Here is a 21,369-nt window from a genome sequence, read left to right on the forward strand (position 1 = left end):
TCTTTTCATAGCTACTGGGGGGGGGAGTGAGTAGGACGAGAAGAGAGGTAAAAGAGAACCCTGGAGTCTGACGTTCTGAGTATAATCTTGACCAGGTGCTCACCAGCTATGTGATTTTAGGGGAGCTCCTTTTTGGTTTGTTTGTTTACCATCAAGTCTACACATGGACTATATACCCTTAAGAACTGGTTGAGGGACAGGCATAAATCCAAAGATCTCCAATATGGTAATTTTCACAAATTTCTGTAACTTTCTGACTCTTTGCTATAGATAAGGGGAATGACTAATGGCTCATAACAAATATTAGTGAAATGAATACATGAATTAATACATATTTAATCAACATTAAACTCCTAGTATTTGAAAGATGCTTCATACTTTTAGCTTGTTTCACCTCAATATGCTGTGAGGTGAATCTTTTTATCTCCCTTCACAGTTGAGGAAACTGAGGGTCACATAGAGGTTGAAGATTGGTCATAAATCAGAACTAGAAAGTGCCAGCTCCGAGCTCCTGAGACCACAATCACAACTTACACAACTGCAAAGAACTAGACGTCGCTTAAGACCCAAGAGTGCCCCCTCCGCTTTTGCTTGCACCAGTATGGGATCAGCATGACAAGTACCCCCCAAAAAGACTCAGACTTGACCTCAAGAGAATACTCTTTTGAGGGAGGAAGATGATGCTGTCTCATGGGGTGACTCCGTGATCACAGGAAAGGGCTGTTTGTACAGATGTTTTAAAAGAGATCAGATTTCCACAGTGGAGCCTGTATCCATCTCCCTAACTGAACAGGAAGCCCTTTGTAGTGAAACCAGTTCCTTAAGGCAACATTCATCATATCTTCAGAAGAGACCACCTCTCACCCTTTGATTCCACCCAGGGACTTGCCTTAGAGAGACTGTGCATTCTGAATGGGCAAAATATCCCTGTGAAAGACGTTGCTGAAGAAAACACAAGATTAGGGACAAAAAAGAAACATAACCACTTCAGATTTAATCCTTGTAGAGCTGACACTAAGCTTTGGTCATCTAAAAAACATTAATTTATATTTTTCTTGCAAAGACATTTATAATAAAGTTAGGAATGTCTAAATAGGAGAGTCAATATTTTAAAAATATTATAATAATCTGAGTATTTTCTTTCTATTCATCTGGGAGAAATTCAGCTTTTCTCTTTTGGAAGAAGGGTTGAAGTGTATTTTTCTTCTCTTTTTCCCTTTAAAAGAAACATCCAAGAGACTCTCAGGATTACGCTCACTAGATGTTAAATTTTAAAATGCATAACTGAATATATATAAACAGTACCTATCACTGCAATTTTTGAATAGAAATTTTGTACCAAAAAAAAAGTGGAAAGTTCTTGGACTTTTCATGCCTCTTTGGGTTGAAATGTGCTCTCTTCCTCCCTCTCTTTCTGCAGGATGAACTATGATCCCTTTCAAAGCTCACAATGAAAGCTGTGATTATTTTAGTTCTCCCTTCAGCAGAATTAAGTGTGCCTGTAGCATTTTTGCCCAAACCACAGTAATCAATTATCTTGAAATATTGTCATTATCTGTGCCCTCCTCCCTTCCTTATCCCTGAGTTACTTGAGAGCAAGGGCTCTATCTTATTGCCTTTGAATATTAATACCTAAGCCCTGGGCTCAATGAATATTTTTTGAGTGAATAATCTAGACCCAGTCGGAAGTACCGATATTCTCCCCACAAGGTCAAGATGCAGTGACCTGACATAAACTCAAACCTGAGTGGACCCAAGCATACATCAGATCTCATGTCTTCTTTAATTTTGGTAGAGTAGGAGTCAGTGAGCCTAAATTATTTCCCTAGTTCAATCATCTACTATCTCTGGATGTCTTATTAAACTTCAAAAAGCTATACCTTCTCCAACATGGGAATGGTGGAAAATACATAAGACGACATCTAGACAACCAGAGTTTCTTATTAGAGAGTACATTATTATTGTCACATCAAGCAAGCTTCCGGCACTTTCCAGAGTGCTGAAACATTTACCCCGAGAACAAAAAACAACCTGGAAACATTTTCACTATACCTGTGCTTTCTATTATTAAATAGTACACATCCTGTGAACTCCTAGAAAAAATGAAGCAAAAAATAAGACAAAGAGTGAAAAAAAATAAGCCTGAGCATTAGTTTTGTGGAGGACCAATGATTTTTTATAACTTTCCTCAAGAGGCTTTTAAAATAAAGAAATAATACTATTTTGCCTATTTTGAGTTGGAGGAAAGCATACTGATGTGTGAACCATACACAGTTTCTAATAACATGTACTTTTAAAAATGCAACTTTTTTTTTTTTTTTTTGCTGTACGCGGGCCTCTCACTGCTGTGGCCTCTCCCGTTGCGGAGCACAGGCTCCGGACGCGCAGGTCCAGCGGCCATGGCTCACGGGCCCAGCCGCTCCCGGCATGTGGGATCTTCCCAGACCGGGGCACAAACCCGTGTCCCCTGCATCGGCAGGCGGACTCTCAACCACTGCGCCACCAGGGAAGCCCTGCAACTGGTTTTTTAGGTTGTTTTGAAAACTTATGTTTCAGTTAATAACTTATTTAGAAAATCCCAATGATCTATGTTACCTTACATTTTAGGTACATTTATATTTAGTTTTCCTCTTCTATAAAATGAGTTGTGGAAAATAGCAACATTCCAAAATCTATAGACTCTCATGAACTGTAATTTGTGGGAAAAGTACCGATTTGGAATCCAATTTTCCTTTTGTTTCTCCTGTGTTTTATCAGGACAATTTCAAACAACTTCTCTCTGTTTTTGTCCCTGTCTCTCTTTTTTCTCCCCATTTTCCCAATGTACTCTAAGCTTTTATTTCTGAGTTTTCTGAGTCTATAAGTACTTGGGCTTCTAAGTATATGCTGTTACCTGAGGACTGACTAAGCAATGACTTTCTGGTAACTTGGAAGCAGCATTCAGAAAACATAACCATAGCAAGGCCTGTGGAGTTGACAGGCAGAAACGGGGCAGGCAGGCCATGATTCATTACTTACTCTATTGCCCTAACTTGACTCCAATCCACATGACCTGCAGGTTGACTATACTATCACAGAACCATATCATTCATGGCACAGACAGAGGGAGAGCAGAATTTTACCTCATGAATTGGCCACTGTCAGGAAAACCAGGACCACCGTTAAGCTAAACACTTCACAAATATAAATACGTATTCAAATAAAGTGAACAAACCACTTTGTTTGTATGAGGGCACTTCCTGGTGAGTGTGAGTGGGAATTAACACAGGAGAAGAGGAAGAACAAAAAGATTACCTCAGGGTTTCAAGAAAAAGGTAACCACTTGTAGGAAAATCATTATGGAGTATTAAGCTCACACCAGGCACCATATAAGACTCCGGGAGACACAAAGATTCAATCACAATCTAGTGGAAATGGCAGACACATAATTACAAAAAAGCATGATGAAAGACAGGGTAGGTGCATTTAAAAAGGCACAGAGGAAAGAACAATCACTTATGCTGGGGACACAGTCCATCAAAACTTACTGAAGTCACCTGGGAAATGGGTCCAAATCATCTTCGGAAATGACCTTATTTCTTATGAGTCTTCCAGATCAGAGATGAGCAAGGGAAACATGGGTCTTCTGGGATTAGTATATATGAAATCAAATGTTCTGTAGGCATTTTAGTGCAGACTGAAGCCTCCTGAGTTTGGGTTGGCACTAATGTTGGATTGAAAATGGGTAGGATGAAATTTGAGGTCTGAAACTCTCTGATTTCTTCTTTATAATAAACTGATTTTGGCAGTAACAGATGAGGAAAAAATGCACTTCACCTATTTAAATAAGCTTTAATACACAGAAGCTATAGAGCAGTTCCATCCAATAGAACTTTTTGCAATGACAGAAATGTTGACTTCACTCTCCAATGAAGTAGCCAATAGACACATGCAGTATTTGAGCACTTGGAATGTGACTAGTGATACTGAGAAAATTATTTTTAAATTTTATCTAATTTTAATTAATTTAAGCTAAAGTTTAGCTACATTTGGCTAGTGGCTACATTACTAGACAGCGCATCTTCAGAGCATAGAAGACCTGTCCCAGAAAACTGAGATGAAAAGTCCAATTTAGATTAACAACTAAATTAACAAGTATGACTTACTCTAGAATACAATTGGAATAAAGTTTTAGATACTATGAGGCTTCTACCCAAACCTGAATGTTTTAAACATTCCAACTATATAGATATGCAGATGTTCATTGATTAGCATTAACCAATCAGCTGCCAGAGACCTTATGATAATTGTCTTCTAACTAGCATTCCAGCTCTCCAATAAGTAGTTTCTGTCTCCTAGTTATCATTCAAGCTGATTCCTCCCTTTTGGCTTTGTAAAAAGAGTAAGTACTTTCTTACAGATTGCACATCTGAAATATATTGTTTTAGATCAGTAAGTCTATAATTCATATATGTGAAAAGCTATAATGGGGAAGACATTTTAAAAGTTGCAATATTTTAGAGGAAAAGTGAGTGCTGGGACATTAACCTGATAGGAAGCTAAATCAGACTTGAAGATACTGACCTACAAAAGCAAATAAATAATACTCTTAAAGAACTGACTTATTCTTGGGAGGTAGACAAAAAGCTTAGGAAGTAGATTTGGGGAAATATATTTAAAATCAGGTTGTTTAGTAATTTCTAGAGCAAGACTAAAACCATGGATACCTAAAAAATCATATACTCTGTCAAGTAAAGATAATGTTTTCCAAACCTTGATGGGAAAGCAGGAAATCATGTAAGAGTAATTTATTGATATGAAAACACAGACAGGGGCTTCAAAATATTTATTTAATATTTGAAAGTTGTATGTTTCTTGACTATTAATACTTTTCCTGATTCCTTAGACTCATATAGGGGCAGCAACTATTAAGAATTATAAACATGCTAATGTGTGTCCAGTTTTGAATCTAAATCTAGAGTACTTAGGTGGTTGGAAATTTGTAAGATTCTCACTGGAACATTTCATTCCAAGCAGGTATTTTTAAAATGTTGCCTAGATGAGCTTAAACTTATAAATTACATTTAAATTTTTTATTCAGATCAACTTCATTTCTTATACGGCAATCTTTGTTTAGTGAGAGACCAATGTAGCTATTGTCATTTTTATAAGTCAGGTAACTTATAAAAATGATAATAGCTAAGAAATAAAGCCAAACACCTAATTAATTGTCAAGAAATAGTGGAGCTCACATGTTATTGGTTTCTGTTATTAAGGAATTTATATTTTTATGATATATCTAATGAAACAGTATTCTTAATTATAAATATATATGCTCAAATGTATATATATGTGTGTGTATATATATATACATATTCTTTTATTTTGTGACTTTTAACTTACTATAATGGGAGGCTTAAAAACTTTTCTGTTTGTAATGAGTTGACTTTATTACTCTTCTTTTGTTTCAAAGTTTCCCTAAATCTAAAACTTCTTATGACTCAGTATAGGGGCTATCCATCTAAAGTAAATATTATATAATATGAGAGGGTGTCTTACTCAGAGGGTTTAAAAATATAAATTATATCTGAAGGTGAACAAAATATCATGATTCTAAAAACAGAATTTCAAATAAAACTTGACATCAATAAAATATTTTTAGGAATATAAATATTAAGATTTAGATTATGTATATAAGGACTTTGTTGGAGCTAGAGATCTTTTCTCCCTTCCCCTTGTCTTGTTAACCCTTTTTCAATGATTTCCACCAGCCTGAGATAGGGAGGGAGAGAGGTAAAAAAAATGAGAATGGTTTCTTCTGTCAATTAGTTCCTTATTTTAAAGAATATAGTTTTTAAAAAGATGTCTAAATATTGAGCCAGAAGATATGGCCTTGAGTTTGAAGTATCAATGTTAGCCTTGTAACTTGGGTATTTGAATCCTTCCCACTGTTCTGTAGATCCTTTGGGAGTGGTGGGGGGAAGTAAGTGTTCATGAATTACAGATCACATCTGAAATGGAAGCAAATCCAATTCCTATTATTCGGGAAAAGTTGAGAGTCATGTTAGGAAGACCAAATGCCTAAACCGGTTCTGGGGTGAGGTGCCTGGTAAAGGACAGACCCATGGCAAAACAGAGAAAGAATCAGATTCTAAGAAGGGATAGAGTCAGAAACGTTCATGCCAAGAGAAGGCAGGCAAGGAAGAAGGGGTCCAGGACAGCCAACTTGGAGGGACTATGGCTCATGTAATCAGACACTGGGTGTTACTGCACGTGTTTTATGTTGAGTCTTCTTAAAGAATGGAGTATGCCAGTGGTGTGCTGGAGCTGACTTTGTACTGACGTGAAATTTTCAGCAATCTTGAGAGTCAGTTGCTAAAAATTAAATTATATAAACTTATAATAAGCTATATTATATTTAAAACAAAGATAATGAATACTCAAAATTCACCCTTCCTATTTATCTTATTACATTTTGTTATTATATATGCTCTTGAGATATTTACATCTATTGTATCTGTACATTGGAAGTACTATATAATGTGCAGCTGCATTTCTTCCTAACTCTGCATTCAGTGATATTACTTTGGTAATTTGAAATCAGCTATGGTGGGAGTATTTATACCATGGAAGTTAGCAAATGCTACAAATTAGTACTTGATTTTTTTTGTTTTATTAATTCCCTAGACTTAAGAAAGTAGTGGAGAAAATATTAATACTACTATTAGAATTAAAGTGTGTCTTGTCCATAGTCATTACATATGAAGAGCACAGAAAATTGAAAACTATTATCTGAGTCAATAAAGGTTTTCTTATATCATTGACAAACAAAAGACAATATGCCTTTGTTGTTTCACTTTCATCTTACTCATTAACGTATGAGAATGTTAACCAATATTCTTATTAGAAATACATCTATTTGCCAATTGTAACTTGGCTATGGATTTGAAATTTTGGCAAAAATCAGTGAAAGCATTTTGTGATAATCAAGGAACTATATGGAATTTACAATAAAGAGTAGTATCTTTTTAATATTATTTGTAAAAGGATTGTGTGCTACATATTCTTTATATCAGTAAAATTTATAATAATCGTATGTACTTACATACTTAGGTATATATTCACACCATTGGAATATTAATCTCATTTCAATTTACTTATCGCTCAAAGCAGATGAAAACATCTGTGACTGTCTAGGGGGAAGATAATATTAGGCAATATATGTGAAAGTTCTTTATACATTGTGAAGTGCTATACAAATTCCAATTAAGATTATGATTAGGGAAGTTAAAGCACCCTTTTTTCTTTTCATCCAGATTTTCTCAAAGGCTTTAAAAGGAAAGAATCTTTACTCTATGAAATAAAGACTCACTGGGGAAGAAAGTTGCTTTATGGGATTAAGTAAAGTTTTGTCAATTTTATCCATGTCTGATATTTTTCTTGCTTATTTTTATGGTCTTTTTTCCTAAATTAAAAATTAGACCACTTAGAATGGTTATTTCTATTTGTATCTGAATTGAAACCATTATAGTTTCCAAATATACACAAATGAGAACAGGAAGTTTTGGGTATAATTTAAAAAAAGAAGACAGGAAGAAAGAAAGAAACAATAACCTTGAAATATCACAGGGAAATGAGGTAAGCAGAATATAGTTACTAAAATTGAAATTTGGCTGAAATGACAAGTTCTGAGGCCCAACGTTTTCATTTATGATCTTGGATCTCAAAATAATTGTGTCCATTATTCAGCTTATCGCTGTAGGAACTGACTCAGAGGAAGCAATGTCATTTGTTCAGTGACACAGTTATTAGCACTTGATTGACTTGGCCAACTGAAGAATGACTGCATCAAGTCAACCCTGTTTAGTTTTCACCATTAAGGCATGAAGGCATTAAGGCATGAAATGATGTCTCATCCTATTCATAGAGCTGAACGTAAATCCAGTAAAAATAAGAGGTGGAGGATGGGATTAATCACAACTGGGGCAGTTTTTCTCATTATTTTATAACTTTGGTTTATAAAGTACAGACTAGTGGTGCTCAACCTAAGCTGCTTATTGGAATCAATAGTTTTAAAAATATTGAATACTAGGGGCTTCCCTGGTGGCGCAGTGGTTGAGAGTCCGCCTGCCGATGCAAGGGACACGGGTTCGTGCCCCGGTCTGGGAAGATCCCACATGCCATGGAGTGGCTGGGCCCGTGAGCCATGGCCGCTGAGCCTGCGCGTCCAGAGCCTGTGCTCCGCAATGGGAGAGGCCACAACAGTGAGAGGCCCGCGTACCGAAAAAAAAAAAAAAAAAAATATATATATATATATATATATATATATATACATAAAATACTAGAACAAACCAGCTGAGATCCTCATTTGGTTGGTTTGAAGTGGGGCCTGAGTATTGGTACTTCTTAAAAGCACTTCACATAATTTTAATGTCCAGATGGAGTTTAGAACCACTGGCTGGATTTAGGGTGTTTTTCTTTATTAGGTACTTCTCCAGAGATTGGGCTCATTAAACATAAATCAAAGCTTGTATTCATAATGTGAATATCTTATCAAATATTCAGGCTATAATTTCCCACATTTATACAAAACTATAACTCTCATGTAAAAGATAAGCTTAAGTAACATTAAAAAGTGAATAAATGCTACTATAAAGTTAATATTTTGAGGATAAGAAAAGCAAGTTGTAACCTATCTTTTCCCATAAATGTTTAAAAATTGTCAATTATTATTTTGTGTAACAAACATCATCTTTATCCTTAGACTAGTTTTGGACTCCTCCTTTTTTTTCTTTTTTTTAACATTTATTTATTTTGGCTGCGTTGGGTCTTCGTTGCTGCATGTGGGCTTTCTCTAGTTGTGGCGAGTGGGGGCTACTCTTCATTGTGGTACATGGGCTTCTCATTGCGGTGGCTTCTCTTGTTGCAGAGCACGAGCTCTAGGTGTGTGGGCTCAGCAGTTGTGGCTCACGGGCTCTAGAACACAGGATCAGTAGTTGTGGCACATGAGCTTAATTGCTCCGGGGCATGTGGGGTCTTCCTGGACCAGGGCTTGAACCCATGTCCCCTGACTTGGCAGGTGGATTCTTAACCACTGCGCCACCAGGGAAGCTCCTGGACTCCTCCTTTCTATTCATTACAGATCCTATCTTTAACTCAAATCCCTCCTGGAACTTGACTTGCCACACTGGAATAAAAATTCCCATAGAATGTTTCCAGAGTTGCTGGCAGCTCTCCTCTGGCCCAGAGATAGATGGTCCATTTACCCAGGAAGGACTGTTAGAAGTATTTGAAGGTATCACCTGAAGTATCTTTGTAGCACTATTATTAAGGAGTCCTTGCCATTTGACACCCTGAGTTCTCTTTACCAGAGAGCAGGAAAATAACTCTTTTACAAACACCTAAGTCACTTCCACAATCCGGCTTGAAAAACAAAATTGCTTTCACTGACATTTGTCCATTAATTTGACAGTATATTAGAGTCCCTACTATATGACATACATACATATCCAAAGGTTTCTCTGCTTGATGCTTCTATATTATTATAATCATATACATGTGTAAATGGTTTCATGTATTTGAAATCATTTATATTACAATATTAAATCCTCATAATGGTCCTATGAGCTTACTAAGGGCCAGAGAGGTTACGTTACTTGTCTTATACAATATTTCTTGTAATATATAGTGGTTGTACCAATGGACAATCTAGGGAAAGGTCTTCACATCCTCCCCAATATTCTTCATTGATGCTCGCAAAGCCACTTGAATAAATTTGCTTTCCGATGGAAAACAGTGAGTTTACCACCACTTAACATAACCAGTGAGTTAAACACCACTTTAACATAAGTCCCTTCTACAAGACTGTCATTTTGATGCTGTATCTATATAAAAATCCTGGAGCCTCCCATGGTGATACAATACTATATTCTATTGAATTAGGTGACGTCATTTCTGAGTGATTCCTCCCTCATTTATACTGCAATGAAACAGAAGTTGTAAAACCACCTTCCTAAGTTCTTGGAATTAAGTTATACTCAATTGATAAGCATTTTATAGGTACCCTTGAATATCTTTGAGAGGAATTTAAAGCAATTCAATAGATTTGGGGAAATGTATCTAGAATGTCCATCATCCTCTTTCATTTATTATAAGATTGTAGAGATGAGGGAATTCTACAAAGAAGATAAACTTCGGAGTTTGACAGATCTTTTCCTGGTTGTGTTCTCTCCCATTTTGCGTGGATAATTCCTGCTTGTCATTCAGGTCTCTGTTGAAATAAATTCCTGACATTCTGGCAAGTCTACCCTAGGTTTTCAGTTAGACACTCCTGTTATACCCTCTATTTATTAAATACTCATTTAATTTTTCTCTTTTATGTTAGGAATTAACTGCACGATGACAGAGAGGATGTCAGTTTTGTTAATTGCTCTGTCTACCACCAGCACCAAGTGTAGTGCCTGGCACCTAGTATGCGTTCATTGAACAGCTGCTGAATGAATGAATGAATGAAGGAAGGAATAAATAACGTAATAGTATCAAACATTATTTCTATATTATTATGAATTATACACTGAAATAAATATTTGATATGCATTATCTTATTTAAGTTCACAACATCGGCTTTTTATTTGCTTATATTATTATCTAGGGGGATAGAGTACAGGCAGGTGGAGGCAAGACAATTCAGGCCTGCCTATTTCCAAAGCTCATGCTCTACTTGCAACATTCCATCAGAGACTAGCCACTACTAGAGTGGAAATGCAATATAATTCATGATTATATAACGCATCAAAGTGTATTAAATATCATTTTGTTTAAAGTAATGTTTGCTCCAGAAAGAATGGATGTCGATAACATACTTACTGGACTTTTACACTAAAATACTATTGAATTTGTTGTTTCACAGGATGACCCACATGTTTGAGCCCTTGTTTGACCATTTGTAGCTATATGATTCATGGGATGAGGGGACTGGTTCAAAAGTTATCTTTCTTTGAAGGATGAAATTCAAAAAGAAATTAGTTATCTTCTAAAATTCTTAAAAGCTTTTTAACCCTTTTATTCCTATAACTGCTTAAAATCGCTGACTATCATAAATTGATGACTTGACAGTAAGTGGTATTGATTTAGTGGTTGTTTCAAAGCTGTTCTGGCTTTGCAGATAATGCCAGTGAACTGAATATAGATTTATAGATCTTAGCTAAAGATATAGAAAAGTGGCTCTTGAACAGAGATATATTCATGAAGGCAGAGCATCTATGTTTGCCTAGAGGCAAGGCAGTGTTTTCCAATGATTCTGCTTAAAGGTATTTTTAAATATAAAGCAGATCATCTAGCATACTTTTGCCTTGCTTTGCTGATAGTTTCACCTCACAGAGAGTATAGGAGGTAATAGGGTACAGTTTCTTAGACTCTGACCAATAAGGGGAAATGACTGGCAAAATTGGAAGAGTTGAACATACAAGGAGAAAAATGTTTATTCCTAGAATATGTGCCATCTGGGAGGGAAAGTTCAGACATAGTAATCTGTGTACCTTTAAACTTGAAGCCAAATTTGAAAAAAAAAAAAGAAAAATAAAAGTGGTATGAGCATCAAGATTACAATTCTGGCTATGTAATCATAAGTGATCCAGCTAAGGAAGAAAAGAAGATTGTATATTAAAAATTCAGTTCAGGTCAGGTCAGGCTTAAGGGGAACTATAGAATAAATGACTCATCACCAAAGACAGGAAGATTGGTATTCAGAAGGACAAATGAAGAAAATGATCTTTGGCTTGTGAAAATACTAAGGGCAACAAAAAAGGCCTTTGGAAACATGTTCAGATGAGAAGATCAAAGAAAGGGGTAGGCCACTGCTTGCAGCCAATGCCATAAGTGAAGGATGATGGAGGAACAGCAGATATCCTCAGATCCTAATTTGCTTATGTATCCTTTGTAAAGGAATTTTAAAACATAAAGAAAACACTTGTGAGAATAAAGGAAGAACGATTTAAAACAAGAAATAATAGAGGATCCTGAAGGAGTGGGAGGGAGGGAAGGGGGAGCAAAAGTAAAGGCTGGACCTCTGAGACCGGCACCCCTGAGGGGTGGCTGGGAGAGGCGAGGGGTTCCTACACCCAGGGGGATCCACCCACGGTTAGGGGTCCAGTGGCGATGGGGGAGACTCTGTGGGAGATGGGGCCAGGGTGTGGAGGCAATGGAAGGGAATGGGGCCAGTGCTTTCCCTGTCCACTTAGGCACCAAGGAGCCTGTTGGGCTTCTGGGCCTACTCCTCTGCCCTTGGAGCCTCCCTCCTGCCACGCAGAACCCAAGCCCCGCCCCTACACGTCCACCCAGGGTCCTACCTCTACACTCGGAGACCCCCTCCAACAAGCTGGGCCTAAACCCCACCCACACACCCTCAGCCAGGGCCCTACCTCCAAACTCCAGAATTCTACACTCCAGAGGACCTCCTTTGGACGTGCTGCCTCTCCCCTTCTGCGCAGGTCCTAAGCATTGGCCCCACCCCATGCTCAAACCTCACCACGCCCCCACCTAGGTGGCACCCCACCCTAAACCTCAACCCTAAGTTCCACCTCTGCCTAAACTCTGCCCCCCATAGCCAAGGCTTTTTTTTGTGTGTTTTCTTTTCTCCTCTTTTAGATTGGGGTTTTATATTACCTTGTTGATTCATTATTGTTGATTCATTTATATTTTTATTTTTTCTAATAAATTTTTTATTTTTCTAATTTTATTTCATTCTTTATACTTTGTTATTCTGCTCCTTTTGGCTGTTCCCTTGTTTTTAGTTTTTCTGTTGTGGTTTTCTTTTTTCTTGTTGCAGTTGTTTAATTATATTTTTATTTTTCCTAATATATATTTTATCTTTATAATTTTATTTTGCTTTTTATTCTTGGTTATTATACTGCTCCTTTTTTTCTTTTTTTTTTTTCCTCACCATGTGACTTGCGGGATCTTGGTTCCCAGGCTGAAGATTGAGCCTGAGCTCTGGTCATGGGAGCTCTGAGTCCAAACCACTGGACTAACAGAGAACCTCAGATCCTAGGGAATATTAATCAGAGTGAGGCCTCCTAGAGGTCCTCATCTCAACATCAAGACCAGCTCTATCCAACTGCCTGCAAACTCCAAGCTGGACGCCTCAGGCCAAACAACCAGTAAGGCAGGAATATGGTCCCACCCTTCAAAAAAAAAAAACAACGAAACGACAAAAAAACTATGTTACAGACGAAGGCTCAAGGTAAAAACGTACAAGACCAAATAAATGAAGATGAAATAGGCAACCTACCTCAAAAAGAATTCAGAGTAATGATAGTAAAGATGATCCAAAATCTTGGAAACAGAATTGAGAAAATACAAGAAACATTTAACAAGGACCTAGAAGAACTAAAGAGCAAACATACAGTGATGAACAACACAATAACTGAAATTTAAAATTCTCTAGAAGGAATCAATAGCAGAATAACTGAGGCAGAAGAATGGATAAGTGACCTGGAAGACAGAATGGTGGAAATAACTGCCAGGGAGCAGAATAAAGAAAAAAGAATGAAAAGAATTGAGGACAGTCTCAGAGACCTCTGGGACAACATTAAATGCACCAACATTCGAATTATAGGGGTCCCAGAAGAAGAAGAGAAAAAGAAAGGGACTGAGAAAATATTTGAAGAGATTACAGTTGAAAACTTCCCTAACACGGGAAAGGAAATAGTCAGTGAAGTCCAGGTAGCAAGGAGAGTCCCATACAGGAAAATCACAAAGAGAAACACACTGAGACACGTATTAATCAAAGTATTAAAACTTAAATACAAAGAAAAAATATTAAAAGCAGCAAGGGAAAAGCAACAAAAAACACACAAAGGAATCCCCATAAGGTTAACAGCTGATCTTTCAGCAGAAACTCTGCAAGCCAGAAGGGAGTGGCAAGACATATTTAAAATGATGAAAAGGAAAAACCTACAACCAGGATTACTCTACTCAGCAAGGATCTCATTCAGATTCAACGGAGAAATGAAAAGCTTTACAGACAAGTCAAAGCTACCATGAAACCAGCTTTACAACAAATGCTAAAGGAACTTCTCTAAGCAGGAAACACAAGAGAGGGAAAAGACCCACAAAAACAAATGCAAATCAATTAAGAAAAGGGTAATAGGAACGTACAAGTCAATAATCACCTTGAATGTAAATGGATTAAATGCTCCAACCAGAAGACACAGACTGGATGAATGGATACAAAAGCAAGACCCTTATATATGCTGTCTACAAGAAACCTGCTTCAGACCTAGGGACACATACAGACTGAAAGTGAGGGGGTGGAAAAAGATATTCCATGCAAATGGAAATCACAAGAAAGCTGGAGTAGCAATACTCATATCAGATAAAATACACATTAAAATAAAGACAGTTACAAGAGATAAGGAAGGACACTACATAATGATCAAGGGATCAATCCAAGAAGAAAGCATAACAGTTATAAATATTTATGCACCTAACATAGAAGCACCTCAATACATAAGGCAAGTGCTAACAGCCATAAAAGGGGAAATCGACAGTAACACAATAATAGTGGGGGAATTTAACACCCTATTTACAGCAATAAACATATCATCCAGACAGAAAATAAATAAGGAAAGAGGGAAATTCTTAGCAATTCAAGCTCACCTCAAGAAACGAGAAAAATCTCAAAAAAAAAACCAATCTAACCTTACACCTAAAGCAACTAGAGAAGAAGACCAAAGAAAACCCAAAGTTAGCAGAAGGAAAGAAATCATAAAGATCAGAGCAGAAATAAATGATATAGAAACAAAGAAAACAATAACAAAGATCAATAAAACTAAAAGCTGGTTCTTTGAGAAGATAAACAAAATTGATAAACCTTTAGCCAGACTCATCAAGAAAAAAAGGGAGAGGACTCAAATCAATAAAATTAGAAATGAAAAAGGAGAGATTACCACTGACACCGCAGGAATACAAAAGATCATAAGAGACTACTGCAAGCAACTATATGCCAATAAAATGGACAACCTGGAAGAAATGGAAAAATTATTGGAAAAGTACAACCTTCCAAGATTGAACCAGGAAGAATTAGAAAATATAAACAGACAATCACAGGTAATGACATTGAAACTGTGGTTAAAAATCTTCCAACAAACAAAAGTCCAGGACCAGATGGCTTCACAGGTGAATTCTATCAAAATATTTAGAGAAGAGTTAACACCTCTCTTTCTCAAACTCTTCCAAAAAGTTGCAGAGGGAGAAGCACTCCCAAACTAGTTCTGTGAGGCCACCATCACGGTGACACCAAACCCAGACAAAGATATCACAAAAAAAGAAAATTATAGACCAATATCACTGATATAGATGCAAAACTCCTCAACAAAATACTAGCAAACAGAATCCAACAACACGTTAAAAGGATCATACACCATGGTCAAGTGGGATTTATCCCAGGGATGCAAGGATTCTTCAATATACACAAAACAATCAATGTGATACACCACATTAAACAATTAAAGAATAAAACCCATATGATCATCTCAGTAGATGCAGAAAAAGCTTTTGACATTTATGATAAAAAAACTCTCCAGAAAGTGGGCATAGAAGGAAACTACCTCAACATAATAAAATCCATACACGAGAAGTCCACAGCAAACATCACTCTCAATGGTGAAAAACTGAAATCATTTCCTCTAAGATTAGGAACAAGACAAGGATGTCCACTCTCACCACTATAATTCAACATAGTATTGTAGTCATAGCCATAGCAATCAGAGAAGAAAAAGAAATAAAATGAATACAAATTGGAAAAGAAGAAGTAAAACCGTCACTGTTTGCCAATGACATGACACTATACATAGAAAATCCTAAAGATGCCACCAGAAAACTACTAGAACTAATCAATGAATTTGGTAAGGTTGCAGGATACAAAATTAATGCACAGAAATCTCTGGCATTCCTATACACTAGCAACAAAATATCAGAAAGAGAAATTAAGGAAACGGTTCCATTTACCATTGTAACAAAAAGAATAAAATACCTGGGAATAAACCTACCTAAGGAGGCAAAAGACCTGTACTCAGAAAACTATAAAACACTGATGAAATAAATCAAAGATAACATAAACAGATGGAGAGATATACCATGTTCTTGGACTGGAAGAATCAATATTGTGAAAATGACTACACTACCCAAAGCAATCTGTAGGTTCAATGCAATCCCTATCAAATTACCAATGGCATTTTTCACGGAAATAGAACAAGAAATTTCACAATTTTTAACGGAAACACAACAGACACCGAATAGCCAAAGCAATCTTAAGAAAGAAAAATGGGGCTGGAGGAATCAGGCTCCCTGACTTCAGACTATACTACAAAGCTAAAGTAATCAAGACAGTATGGTACTGGCACAAAAATAAAAATATAGATCAATGGAATAGGATAGAAAGCCCAGAGATAAAGCCACACACATATGGTCAACTTATCTTTGATAAACGAAGCAAGAATATACAATGGGGAAAAGACAGCCTCTTCAATAAGTGGTGCTGGGAAAACTGGACAGCTACAGGTAAAAGAATGAAATTAGAACACACCCTGACACCATACACAAAAATAAACTCAAAATGGATTAAAGACCTTAAGGTAAGACCAGACACTAAAACTCTTAGAGGAAAACGCAGGCAGAACACTCTATGACATAAATCACATCAAGATCCTTTTTGACCCACCTCCTAGAAAAATGGAAATAAAAACAAACAAAAATAAACAAATGGTACCTAATGAAACTAAAAACTTTTGCACAGCAAAGGAAAACATAAACAAGATGAAAACACAACTCTCAGAATGGGAGAAAATATTTGCAAATGAAGCAACGGAAAAAGGATTAATCTCCAAAATATACAAGCAGCTCATGCAGCTCAATATCAAAAAAACAGAAAACCCAATCCAAAAATGGGTGGAAGACCTAAATAAACATTCCTCCAAAGAAGACATACGGATGGCCAACAAATACATGAAAAGATGCTCAACATCACTAATCATTAGAGAAATGCAAATCAAAACCACAATGTGGTATCACCTCACACTGGTCAGAATGGCCATTGTCAAAAAAATGTACAAACAATAAATGCTGGAGAGGGTGTGGAGAAAAGGGATCCCTCTTGTACTGTTGGTGGGAATGTAAATTGATACAGCCACTATGGAGAACATTATGGAGGTTCCTTAAAAAACTAAAAATAGAACTACCATATTACCACTACTGGGCATATACCCTGTGAAAACCATAATTCAAAAAGAGACATGTACCAATATGTTCATTGCAGCTCTATTTACAATAGCCAGGATATGGCAGCAACCTAAGTGTCCATCAACAGATGATTGGATAAAGATGAGGCACATATATACAATGGAATCTTAGCCATAAAGAGGAACGAAACTGAGTTATTTGTAGTGAGGTGGATGGAACTAGAGACTGTCATACAGAGTGAAGTAAATCAGAAGGAGAAAAACAAATAATGTATGCTAATGAATATATATGTAACTTAAAAAAGCAGTACTGATGAACCTAGTGGTAGGGCAGGAATAAAGACGTAGATGTAGAGAATGGACTTGAGGGTACGGGGTGGAAGGGGAAGCTGGGATGAAGTGGGAATGGATGACTAGTGGGAAGCTGCTGCATAGCACAGGGAGATCAGCTTGGTGGTTTGTGACAACCTAGTAGGATGGGATATGGAGGGTTGGTGGGAGGCTCAAGAGGGAGGGGATATGGGGATATATGTATACATATAGCTGATTCACTTTGTTGTACAGTAGAAACTAACACAACATTGTAAAGCATTTATACTCCAATGAAGATGTGAGGAAAAAATATGAAAAAAAAGAAAAGAAATAATAGGGGAGAAACTTGTTACTGCAAGAGTGCAAGATTAATCCCTCAAAAGAATCATGTTCAAAGTTACTAGGAAAAGTTGTATATAAACACGGTTGATGACCTTTATGCAGACGGGAAATCGAACACTGGAAATGTGCAAATGTTTCTCCTTTTTCAAATGGAAAGAAATGAAATCAACAAACTAGACAAGTAATATTTACATCAATTCGTGGGACATTTCTAAGATTTACTTGATGAAAAGATAGAGTTTGAGCACCAGAAAAAAAAAAAGAAGATTTAAGATGATGACACAGTATTAGTTTACTAAAACCATGTCTTAATAGAACAATTCTTTTCTTCCTCACGGTTGCTGGACATAATCACTCCATCCTCCATGGTCTAAAAATGCATTGTCTGTATTCTGTCCACTCTTTTCTCACTGAGGCTCAGCTATTTGCTTGAAAGTCTACTTCCTAACTTGAAGGCAGGAAGCTTATATCTTTATATCCATAGTGTTTTTATTAATAATATTTATTGAATAAATAAACGAATTAATGGCAGATAAAAGAGATGTGTTAGAAAATTTTATATTAGTGTTTCATTAAAGCATCGCATAATATACTAATTACATCCATGTGAACAAGAGAGAGTAAAAATATATTGATTGCAAGGGTAACTAAAGAGATTAATAACTATTGGAACCACAATACTAAAGGTGTTTTTAAATAAACCAAAGTAAAGGAGGGACTTGTTTCTGGTGGTGTACAGCAGGCCTCTTTCTTTGGCCCTGTCTTGCCCCACATTTTTAGTCAACAGTTTATATAAAAATATGAAGGGTGGGGCTTCCCTGGTGGCGCAGTGGTTGAGAGTCCGCCTGCTGATGCAGGGGACACTGGTTCGTGCCCCGGTCTGGGAAGATCCCACATGCCGCGGAGCGGCTAGGCCTGTGAGCCATGGCCGCTGAGCCTGCGCGTCCGGAGCCTGTGCTCTGCAACGGGAGAGGCCACAACAGTGAGAGGCCCGCGTAACGCAAAAAAAAAAGAAGGGTGATTTATTAAATCCATGGGTGATACAAATTTGGGAATTACAGCATAGAAGTCAGGTCTTAGAATCAGTATCTGAAAGCATTTTGATGGCATTAGAAAAGGTTATTGAAAATAATGGAAGAGTTAACTAAGTGGAACTAGATGAAATTGAACAGAGATAAGATTGAGTCTAAACAATAGACTACAAAGGTAGTCTAAGCAGCAGCATGAGCAAAAGGGCTTAAGGGTGTTGTTAGCTGATGTTAAACACACCAGCAGTGTGATATGGCTGCCGAATAAGTGGATTTGACCTTAAGATGCATTAAGAGAAGTGTAGCTCACAGAGTGAAGAAGAAAAGACAGCTTGAACATTCTGTTTGATTCTAGGTTTTACATAATTAAAGCCTATGGGCTACTGTAAGTGAATTTATCACGAGAAAGGCTAAGGAAAGTAACAATATTTAGTTAGCATAAATGAGAAAGGACAGCAATGTGAAGAATTGGGTAACCATATTTCATTAACAGTAAGTGGGAGAGGTAACAGAATGGTTCTGGCTGGGCCCAAGAGGCAGAAGCAGGGCACATGAGAGGCCTAGGGTGATGGGTGCTCATCAGAATCATCTGGACAAACTTTATTTTTAACTTCTTTAAATTGAATCACTGTGCTGTACACCTGAAACTAACATGACATTGTAAATCAACTATACTTCAATAAAATAAAATTTTAAAAAGTAAAATAAAAAATAAAACTGGCTTTCTAACTATGACAAAATCCAGATGCAAGTAAATAAAAAAATTGATAGATTTTATTATAAACAAATTTTTAAATTGTGCATGCTAAAAAACAGCATAAGTAAAGTTAAAATACAAATGACAAGCTAGGAAAAAATATTTGCAATATATACCACAAAAAATAATATCTCTAACATATAAAGAACTTTTAAAAATTGAAGGATAAAGGGACAAAACTCCAATAGAAAAATGGAAAAGAGATAAAAACAGTTTACAAAAAATAAAAAGATAAAAAAGGCTCTTAAACAAATGAAAACCATTTAAACTCACTTATAATTATATAAATATAATTTAAAACAACCTGAGATAGTATTTCTCTACTATCAGACTGGCAAAAATTAAAAAGCATGGTAATATATGCTATTACTGAGGTGGTGGGGAAAAGGGTCTTCTGTTATACATTGCTGGTGGCAGTGCAAACTTTTATGACTATTTCTAACAAAATTACACTTAACTTTTGACCCAGAATTTCTAATTCTAGGAATTTATCCTAAAGATACACTTCCAACAATATGAAAATACATTTGCATGAGGTTATTCACTGCTATATTATTTTTAATTGCAAAATATAAGAAACAATCTAAGGTCCATATAAGAGAGTGGTTGAAATAACTATGGTGTATCCACACTATGGATTGTCATGCAGCTATAAAAAGAATGAGGAAGATCTCTGTGAACTGATATGGAATGACTTCTAGGATATATTATTTAGTGAAAAAAGCAAAGTGAGAAAGAGTATATGTAAGGAAGAAGAAGATATAAGAAGATATGCATGTATCTGTTCATTGTGCAAAAAGACATACAGGAAGATTAAACTAGAAAGTATGATATTGGTTACTTACAGGGGATAGGTGGGAACAGGGTGGTAAGAATGGTAAAGCGAGAACAGGGAAAAAGGAATGAGGGAGGATGGTATACCTTTTCTATAGTTCCGACTCTTGGAAACATGGTAATAATTTCACATACTTAAACATAAATAATCAAAATCAAAATGAATCAAAATAAGAACTCAAAATGTAATATAAAATGAAGGGAATGGAAATGAAAATAACTAACCTAATAAATGTAGAAGATTGTATTGTGACGATAAACTGTAAGGGTAAAGATAAAAGGAACTATACACAACTATTATACTCTAGTTAATATTTTTTCCCACAGTGGTGTGGGTTAGCAATTCTAAAACTACTTTATGTGTATACCAGGATTAAGCAGATAAGTAAAGAAATTTGTAGAGAATGAGAACCAGTTTCCTCACTGTCAGAAAAAGAAGTAATAAGTAAGAAAAGGGAAAGGTGTGAATGAATTCTGTGGTATTTGATTGGACTTGGAACTATCAGTGTAAACTCATGGTTTTAAATGATTTATACAGAGAAACTGATATAGAAATATAGATTTCTACATGAGCACATATATATGTATTTCCTAGATCTGTCCAATGATAGGGTCTAGAAACAAGACACCTCTGTAACAATAAGCATACTCAGATGTTGGTTTCTAAATCCCATTCTCTAACAAAAGTGACTAGAACTCCTTGGAAAAATGGTTGATTTTAGGGATGGGTCAGGGAAAATACAAAATGAGGCTGGAATATCTTGTGTTGCTAGAAAGTAAGGAAGTGCTCAAAAAGATGAGAATGGCATGTTGAGGATAAAGGCATCAACTTGAAGAAGCTCCCAATGGCCAAATTTAGGATAATTGGAGTAATAAAATA

General features: G+C 36.3%; 1 protein-coding gene across 1 annotated transcript in view; it reads right to left on the reverse strand.

Annotated features, from left to right (window-relative positions):
* Positions 1-21,369, reverse strand: part of GPR149 (G protein-coupled receptor 149) — a 69,081-nt gene that overhangs the window by 25,593 nt on the left and 22,119 nt on the right. The gene's annotated exons all lie outside the window — the stretch shown is intronic.

Source organism: Phocoena sinus, chromosome 4 (genome assembly GCF_008692025.1).
Source record: "Phocoena sinus isolate mPhoSin1 chromosome 4, mPhoSin1.pri, whole genome shotgun sequence".
NCBI lineage: Eukaryota > Metazoa > Chordata > Mammalia > Artiodactyla > Phocoenidae > Phocoena > Phocoena sinus.